Source organism: Micromys minutus (genome assembly GCF_963924665.1).
Source record: "Micromys minutus genome assembly, chromosome: 25".
Lineage (NCBI taxonomy): Eukaryota > Metazoa > Chordata > Mammalia > Rodentia > Muridae > Micromys > Micromys minutus.
The window spans coordinates 23,135,273-23,145,227 of record NC_137960.1 but is presented as its reverse complement, the minus strand read 5'-3'; positions in this window follow the sequence as shown (position 1 = coordinate 23,145,227).

Sequence of the window (9,955 nt, the reverse complement as noted above, 5' to 3'; positions counted from 1 at the left end):
CCTCTGACTTCTCCACGCAGGACTCAGCCCATGAGCACCCATCTGCACGGTCCGCCCATAAATAAATATATGTAATAAAAATTATTTTAAGGAGTATAATTTTAGTTTTAATTGTTCATTATTAAATCAAAGCAAATCCATGTACGATGAACTAAGGGTTAAAATCAAGGATTCTGAGGAAGGGCTTAAGAGTTAAGAGCACTTAATGCTCTTGCAGAGCACCAAGAAGACCAGAGTTCAGTTCCTAACACACATGTGGTGGCTCAGAACCATTCATAACTACAGTTCCAGGAATCTGACCTACCTTATCTTCTGATCTCTGCAACAGTAGGCACATACACATGATACATATATGCAGACAAAGCACTACAAGAAAATAGCAGGATGATCAGGAGTTAAGGGCCCACCTATGCTGCATAGCTAGTTTGAGGCCAGCCAGGGATACAAGAGACTGTCTGAAAAGTACAAGATGAGGAGAGGGGTCCACCTGTAAGATTACTTGTTGTGCAAACATCAGGACTTGAGTTCAATCCCTATCATCCACATTAAAAAAAAATATTTTCTTTAAAGTCCAGATATTTCAGCACGTGGGAGGCAGAGAGGCAGGTGGATCTCTGAATTTGAGACCAGTGTGGTCTACAGGGAGAATTCCAGAACAGCCAGGGATATATAAAGAAATCTTGTCTTGAAAAGCCAACAAACACCCAAAAACAAAAACCCAAGGCCATATATGAAGTATTCTCATGCTGTGGAGAGCAGAGGTTGGGGGTTATAACTGGGGTTTGCTGGCTTCTACCCCAACATGTCCTGGTTAGATTTTTTTTTTTAACCTGACACAAGATAGAGTCATCTGGTAAATTGAACTTCAATTGAGACCTCAAATCTTTATTAGATTGGGGCCTTTAGACAATCCTATGGGATGAAGCAATTTCTTTTTAAAAATTTTATTTACTTATGTATTTTTTAACGTGAGAAATTTTCTGTCTGCATGTATATCTGCATGCCAGAAATGGTCATCAGATCTCTTTATAGATGGTCATGAGCCAAGATGTAGTTGTTGGAAATTGAACTCAGGACATCGGAACCTCTGGAAGAATAGCCAGTGTTCTCAACCACTGAGACATCTCACCAGTCCACTGGCGTTTTCTTGATTAATGATTTATATGGGAAGCTTCCATGTCCTAGATGGTATAAGAGAGCAACGTAAGTGAGCCAGGAAGAGCAAGCTAGTAAGTATACATATGTCTCCTTCACTCATGTTGATGTTCATTCATGACCGACTATAAACTTCCCTCTTCAAGTTGCCTTCTGTCATGGCCTTTATCCCAGCCATAGAAAGCAAACAAGGAGGCAAATGGGGAGAATGGTAGAACAGACAGACGATCAGCACCCTGCTTTGGGCTCTAAGCTCAAACACACCATTAACTCACAGACATATAACATATACACATATCACACACAGACACATACACACACACACAGATACACATTCAGACACACATACATAAACACAGGTACACACACACACACACACAGAAACACACAAAACCAAAGTGTGATGGGCTGTATATGCTTGGCCCAGGGAGTGGCACTATTAGGAGGTGTGGCCCTGTTGGAGTAGGTGTGGCACTGTGGGTGTAGGCTCTCATCCTAGCTACCTGGAAGCCACTCAGTCTTCCATGAGTGGCCTTCAGATGAAGAAGTAGAATTCTCAGCTCCTCCTGCACCATGCCTGTCTAGATGCTGCCATGTTCCCCCTTGATGATAATGAACTGAATCTCTGAACCTATAAGCCACCCCAATTAAATGTTGTCCTTGTAAGACTTGCATTGGTCATGGTGTCTGCTCACAGCAGTAAAACCCTAACTAAGACACAAAGTAAAAAAAAAAAAAAAAAAGAAAGAAAGAAAGAAAAAGGGGTGGGGGAAAGTGGTTAGCTCTAGGAATGTAGCTCAGTGGGTGGGTGCTTATCTAGCATGGATTCAGTCCCCAGCACCACATAAAATGGGTTTGGTGGCACACATCAATATGGGGAGGCAGAGGCAGGAGGATGAGGAGTTCAAGGTCATGCTTAGCTGATATATATATATATATATAGATAGATAGATAGAGAGAGAGAGAGAGAGAGAGAGAGAGAGAGAGAGAGAAGATCTCCAAAAGCTTTCCTTGGTGAAAATTTCCACTATTGCTAATCAGTGTGTGGCAAATTAAAACCAAAATCATTTTAATAATTTCATTAATTCATTCAACAAAAACATATTACATTCTGCGCTCATACCAATCAGATTCATTGTAGATCTAATTTAAATTGTTTTGTTTTGTTTTTCAAGACAGGGTTTCTTCCTTGTAATCCTGGCTCTCCTAGAACTCATTTTGTTTTAAAGATTTATTTACTTATTATACGTAAGTACACTGTAGCTGTCCTCAGACACACCAGAAGAGGGCATCAGATCCCATTACAAATGGTTGTGAGCCACCATGTGGTTGCTGGGATTTGAACTCAGGACAGCAGTCAGTGCTCTTAACCGCTGAGCCATCTCTCCAGCCCAAACTCATTCTTCTGTAGAACAGACTAGCTTCAAATTCACAGAGATCTGCCTGCCTCTGTCTCCCAAATGCTGGGATTAAAGGCATGGACCATCATACCTGCCTTTGTAGTTTTCCGTTTTTTTACTGAAAAAAGAAGTTCCCGTTTTCAAAGTAAAGTAATAATAGATGTTGTATTTTTTGCAAAAACATTGGCTCCTGGCTGGAGGCAGGTGAGTTGACATTCCTGCCTGTGTGTTCCTGGTTGCAATGTCCTTTAGTTCAGGTTTGGAGGCAGCTCAGCTTCCCAGAGGCATGTGCCACCATGGGAGGTGTCATGGGTGTAGAGCGCACTTTGAAGGCAAGGTGAGGCCCAACACTGTGCTTTATCCCATTCAGTGAATGAGGACAGTCAGGCTAAGGGAGATGAGGACTGAACCCAAGGAAAGGGCCACCGGTTCCCCATTCAAAAGACAGACAGGTGATTAACACCAACGAAAGGATTTGGGGGATGGGCTAAGGCATACCACTGGGCTGATTTCAAGGTGCTTTGATGCAGAAAGTGGAGTTCTCTGCTTGCCCTGAAGTCTAGAAAGCCCAGGACTGGGGAACAGAAAGGCTGATTTTAACCTTGCAAAACCTTCATGACCACCTGTAAGAAGGGAAAGTAAGATTCTGAATATCTGGAGGCCTAGCCAAACAATTGGTTTATAAAAAGAAAAAGCACCCTTCTTTGATTTTTTTTTTCCCAATGTTTAATTGGGACTGGCTTACAGTGAGTGAGGTTAGGCTGATTCCATGACAGTCTTCAAATTGGCAGTTCAGGAAACTAGGCTTAAATGTCTCTTTCCAAGAACTGGGCAAGTCCTGGCAAGTCCAGGCAAGTCCTGCCCTCAGAGACTGCCTTACCACCTGGCCTGAGGCAAGGACAATGAGTCAGCAGCAGTTTCCAGACTTCCTCTGCTACTTCCCAGATCTCCCCAGCAATTTCCAGTCCCCGCTCCCGAGTAATAGAGTGTTCTTAGAGGTGGACCCAACAGATTAACATAGAGCTCACCTCCCCCAGAATTTCCTAATGTGTTTTAAATCAGGCCTGCAAGCTCACTTGGGTGTCTCTCTCTATCAATAATGGGAGACCCCAGCATGCTGGACCTCTGCAAAATACAACACTCTGTGTTTACATACTATTTTAGCTTGGGGTATCATTCTTTGGTGGATCATGGACCCTTACAACAGGTTCAGAGGTTCAGTCCATTATCATCATGATGGGAAGCATGGCAGCATCCAGGCAGGCATGGAGTTCTACATCTTCATCTGAAGGGCCCTGGGAGAAGACTCCCCTCTTTGATTCTTTTATTGCAGATTTCTAGGATTCTGGAGTTGGTGAGGGTGGCTGTCTTGCCTGACCAAAGGGTGAAGACTGCAGGAAAAAGGCTCCAACCAAGTGAAGGATCTGAACTGTAGACATCTGCCTTTGTTTATCTTGTCAGTGGTTAAACTATTTCATGTTCTTTCCAGCACAGTATAGAGCTTTTATTTCTAGGTTCTTTGCTAACACTTATCAATATCTGTCCTTTCATTTTAGCCACCCTAGACATCAAAGGGATAGCTCATTTTGCCATTAATTTGTGCTTCTATTATGATTAACTATGAATGTTGAACATTTCCATAGAATCTCTTTGGGGAAGTATCTGTGTAAATCACTTGTCCATTTTTTGTTTGAGTTACTGGACTTAGTGGGGTTATTTTTTTTACATTTATTTATTTATTTTATGTATATGAGTACACTGTAGCTGTCCTCAGACACACCAGGGGAGGGCATCAGATCCCATTTCAGATGACTGTGAGCCACCATGTGGTTGCTGGAAATTGAACTCAGGGCCTCTGGAAGAGCAGTCAGTGCTCTTAACCACTGAGCCATCTCTCCAGCCCTATTATTTTTTCCCCAAGACAGGGTTTCTCTGTGTATCCCTGGCTGTGCTGGAACTTGCTCTGTAGACCAGGCTGGCCTCAAACTCTTAGATCTACCTTCCTCTGGTTCCTAAGTGCTGGGATTAAAGTTGTGTGTCACCACCACCTAGTCCAATCTCAATTTTTTTTAATTTTTTAATTTTTATGTGAGTGTTTTGCCTGCATGTAAGCACACTCCATGCATGCCTGGTGCCCTCAAAGGCCAGAAGAGAGACCAGATCCACTGGAACTGTAGTCATAGACAATTGTGAGCCACCTTGGGAATCAGACCTCAGTCCTCTGCAAGAGCAGCCAGTGCTCTTAACTGCAAAGCTATCTCTTAAGCACCTCATCGTATTTTCTGAGCCAGGATCTCTCACTGAAACTGAAGCTTGCTGGTTCAGCTAGACTGTCTAGTCAGTAAATCTAGGGATCCTCCTGTCTTTGTCTTCCCAGAAATAGGATTAAAAATTTCTGGCTTTCTTCTTGGGAGCTGGAGATTTGCACTCAGGTATCTTGTTTGCACAATAACCCTTGACTGAGTAATTTTCTCAGCCCTAGTTGTTTTCCTTTCCTTTCCTTCCTTTCTTTTATTATTATTATTATTATTTGCTCTTTATTTTATTTATATGAGTACACTGTAGCTGTCTTCAGACACATCAGAAGAGGTCATCAGATCCCATGACAGATGGTTGTGAGCCACCACGTGGTTGCTGGGAATTGAACTCAGGACCTCTGGAAGAGCAGTCAGTGCTCTAACCACTGAGCCATCTCTCCAGCCCCTTTTCCTTTTTAATGTATTTATTTTTATTTTATGTGCACTGGTGGTTTGCCTGCATGAATGTCTGTGTGAGGGACTAACCACGTGGAGCTAGATTACAGACAGTTTTCAGCTGCCATGTGGGTACTGGGAATTGAACTCAGGACCTTTGGAAGAGTAGCCAGTACTCCTAACCGCTGAGCCATCTCTGCAGCCCCCAGGTATTTGTCATTTCCTCGAAGAAGTACATTCAATCTCCAGCCTAGGTACTATTGGTGTTGGGCCAGGGAAGAGGACCCTTGTGGTTCATAATGGTGTACAATGTACCTTCTCTAGCCCACAGCTAAGTCTTTATAGACACAGGTGTCTCAGAGGTCTATGGTGCCCATTGTTCAGTCTCTGTCAGGGACATCTGCCAACCCCTGTGCTCTGTGAGAGGTGCTCTGTGCAAGATGACAAGTTGATTCTGCTCCTCTTAGCCATACTAGCCACACAGCACAGCTCTTTCTCTCTCTCCATAGCTGTACCTTGTTTTCTGACTACAGACCTGAAGGGGCTAGGGTGAAGCTCTGTGGTGGAGGGCTTGCTAGTGTGCACTAGGCTGCCCTGAGACACACCCCTAACACTGTGCCTGCACCTGCGTACAGGAATAAACACACACACACACACACACACACACACACACACACACACACAGGTTTGTTTTTCGTTTTCAGTCCTGAGGAAATCAGACTTAGGGTCTGGACAGTGGTAGACAAGAGCTCTACCTCCTCCCCAGTGTTTAGTTTCAGGTCCCAAGACAAGAGACTGAGGTGCATATTTCACACATCAAACAGACATGGCCTCCAGGTTCTCCCAGAATTCCTCAGTCCCTCAGTCTCTACCCTGCCTCCAACCCAGAGGTTTGGCTGCCCATCACTCAGAGGCTCTTCCTTATATAATCCAGACCTCTCTCTCTCTCTCTCTCTCTCTCTCTCTCTCTCTCTCTCTCTCTCTCTCTCTCTCTCTCTCTCTCTCTCTGCCTTCATGCCCTTTCTCTGTTTCTCTTCCCCTTTGGCAACTCCCTTAGCTTCAATCCTTGGGGCCAGTGAACCCTCCAGAGAGCAGCTTCCCAATAAACCTGCCTTTAATATGATCTAATCTGGTTTGAACTGGCTCACTTCACTGGCGGAGAAATAACTCATTGCCCACACCCAGTCCTTGAAATATTATGTTTTCTCTCTCCTTGATCCCTCCTTTTTGCTTATTTGTTTCTTTGTAGCTTTAGGATAGGGTCTTGTTATATATATGTAGCCCAGGCCAGCTTAGAATTAGTAATTCTCCTGCCTTAGACTCTGAAGTACTGGAATCACAGGAATGCCCTAGTATGTCTGAGCAAAATAGCACCTCCCCAAAGAAATTAGAAGAGAAACCAATTTCTGTCCTTCTCTAGAGTCAGCTATGGGCTCTTAGAAGGCTCTCTCCTGGCTCTCACTGTGCTGGGTGAATAATGTGTGGGCCTGGATGAAGTTATCCTGACAGGTCAGGGACCCACAATCATAGAACTCTAGATGTACATCTCTTAGAGCATTGTCAAGATATGGCACTGGAAACCTATCTCAGGGGGGTGACTGTAACTTGAAGTTTTGTATTTTATTCCTATAACTAAAGTTTTGTGTACTGAAAATGGCTAAGCTGTCCCCAAGGCACAGACCCCTTCCTGCAGTCACCTAGTCCAGTGGTTTGGCAGTGAGCCCCACCCCACTCAGACTCACCCTTCACACCTACCCGTTCTCTCCCCAGGGCAGAGATGATTCAGCCACCCACAGCAGACCCACATCAGCATCACGGATGGATGGATGATGGGCCCTCATGTCTGGGAAACAGTTTTCCACTTTACAAAGCACTTTAGCAGCCAGGATCTCAGGAGCCATGGTCACCGCAGTGGGGGCAGGCTGGTTACTACTCTCATCTACTCTACAGAGGAAGAAACTGAGGCCCACACAATTACTGACTCCTCAGAGCAGGTTCAGGAGCGACCTGATGGAGCTGAGTTAGGAGCCCTGGCTTCTACCTGATGGACCCCTGCCCTCCCTCCCTCCTCCCTCCCTCCTTCCTCCCTCCCTGTCTCCCTCTAAGCTCTTAGTGTCCCTGAGCATCCATTCCTTCACCAGCACTTCAGCAAGTGTCACAGTGCCTAGGCACTGAGGTGAGGCAGGCACTGTGCTATGTGGTTTTGAGAGTTCTTATCGGACACCCTAGGAGCTGGCTAGTTTCTAGGTCAACTTGACGCAGGCTAGACTCGGTTTGGAAGAGGGACCCTCCGTTGGAAAGGTGTTGGCTTATGGGAAAGTCTAAAGTAGAGATTGTAATGGGTGGATCCAGTCTGTTCGTTGTGAGTGGTACCAACCCTGAATGTGTAAGCCTGGATAGCAGAGTGGGATGGTTTGTATATGCTTGGCTCATATACATATAATAAATAAATCTTTTAAAAAATAATAAATACATCTTTAAAAAAAGATGTATTTATTATATATAAGTACTCTGTAGCTGTCTTCAGACACACCAGAAGAAGGCATCAGATCCCATGACAGATGGTTGTGAGCCACCATGTGGTTGCTGGGATTTGAACTCAGGACCTCTAGAAGAACAGTCAGTTCAAGAACAGCAAGCCAGGAGGAGTTAGCTAGTAAGCAGTCCTCCTGCATGCTTCAAGGTTCTTGTCCTTATCTCCTACCCTGACTTCCCCAGATGATGAACTACAAGCTGTAAGATGAGAAACCCTTTCCTCCCCAAGTTGGTTTTGGTCATGGTGCTCAGCAGTAGAAACCCCAACTAAGACACCCTGCCCATCTTCCATGGTAGCAATTTTCCCTTACAAAGAAGGAATCAGCTCCAGAAAAGCAAGCTTGCCACTGTGGCCTGGGTATCTCTATACCTCTAGAAATTTCTTGTACTTGCATGAGTGCATATGTGTGTGTGTGTGTGTGTGTGTGTGTGTGCATACATGCAACACACATTCAAATTTCACAGAGTGCATGGAGAAGTCAGAAGATACCTTTGTGGCCTCACTTCTCCCTTTCTACCTTCCTGTGAGTTCCAGGGATTGAACTCAGGTCACCCACCGCACTCGCTTGTTTGCTGGCTGGCTCTGCAAGAGCTTTTCCAGGCTGAGTCATCTCAGGGCTCCTTCCTTGATTCAGGTCTCTCACCAAACCTCCACCTGGAGCTTCCTGACTCAGCACAGCTGGCCAAGGAGACCCAGACTCCCCAGTCTGTGTTGCTACGATTCCAAGGCTGAACCACAGCATCAGGCTTTTCACAAGGTTTCTGGGAGGTTAAATGGAGGTGTTCATACATGCACGTCAATGCTTTCCTAACCGCACCATCTCTCCAGCCCTAAAAATCCCCATAGTTGTTAAGAATGCCCCATAGTGCCCAGGCATGCCTTTGTTCAAATGTCAGCCCCACCACTAGCTTGTTGTGTATAATAGGACCATGAACTGTAATGTAAGCCTGGGGTCTGAAAATGATGGGATCAAAACCCCTTCCTATGGAGCACGTTTCTGAAGATTCATGTCAGGGCCAGCCAAGGTTTGACAGACAGGGATGGTCATCAGGGACAGAACAGATTCAGAAGTGTCTAGAAGTAACCAAAGCTGGAGAGTGGACAGGTCTATATGTCTGGATGTCAGAGGGAACCCCGCTTTCCACCCAGTATTCATCTTTTTAAAGGTCACGGCAGATGGGGTTCACTGTCTCTCATCACAGACTTCAGAAACAGAGTTAGGGACTGTGGAGGAGGCTCATTTGGTACAATGCTTGCCATCCAATTATGAGGACCTGAGTTCAGATTCCACACACCCATGCAAGAGCTAACCTAGCTCTAATAGCAGCACTGGTGGGAAAGCAGGGACAGAAAGATTCATGGAGCCTCAGTCTCAAAAACTATGGTGGAGGGGCTGGAGAGAAAGCTCAGTAGTTAAGAGCACTCACTGCTCTTCCACAGAATCTGAGTTCAGTTCCCAGTAACCACGTCAGGCAGCTCATAACCACATAAAACTGCTCCAGGGGATTAGCTCTCTTCTGTATTCTGCAGGTAGACACACACACACACACACACACACACACACACACACACACACTTGTACACATGTATGCATACACATATATGTAAATACATTTTTAAGAATTGGAGAACCTTTGGCTTCTTCCACACAAACACATCCTCCTGCATATGTGCATACCCACATGAGCATGTACCATGTCCATACATGGACGGGGTGGGGGTGGGGAGAAAGGCAGGCAGGGAGGAAGGAAAGAAAGGAAAGCTTGGTTAAGCTTATGTAGCCCTCCCTGATAAAGGGCTCTCTTGAAGCCAGTTTTGAATATGCTGGCTTCCCAAGCCAACCTGTCTCCCCCGTTTTTCTTCTCCATCCTGACATTCACTAGAGCATTCTACAGATCCAAGTCTTCCACTGCCCCAGGTCAGCACGGTGAAAGCAGGGTTAGAGCCCCCCACAGCAGCCACGGTACATCTGGTGGCGTGTGCTGGATGTGAGAGAGATTCAGCTCCAACTAGAGAAAGCACGGTTGGAATGGAAATGCACAGTCATCCAAACACTGAGTGTCGGGCCACACCCCACTCCCGCCTCAGCCCACAGGCAGGGTACACCATGTACCCAGCCTTCTAGCCAAGAGCAATGCTTGCCAAGTTGAGGCAAGGGGTGCTGTCCCGGG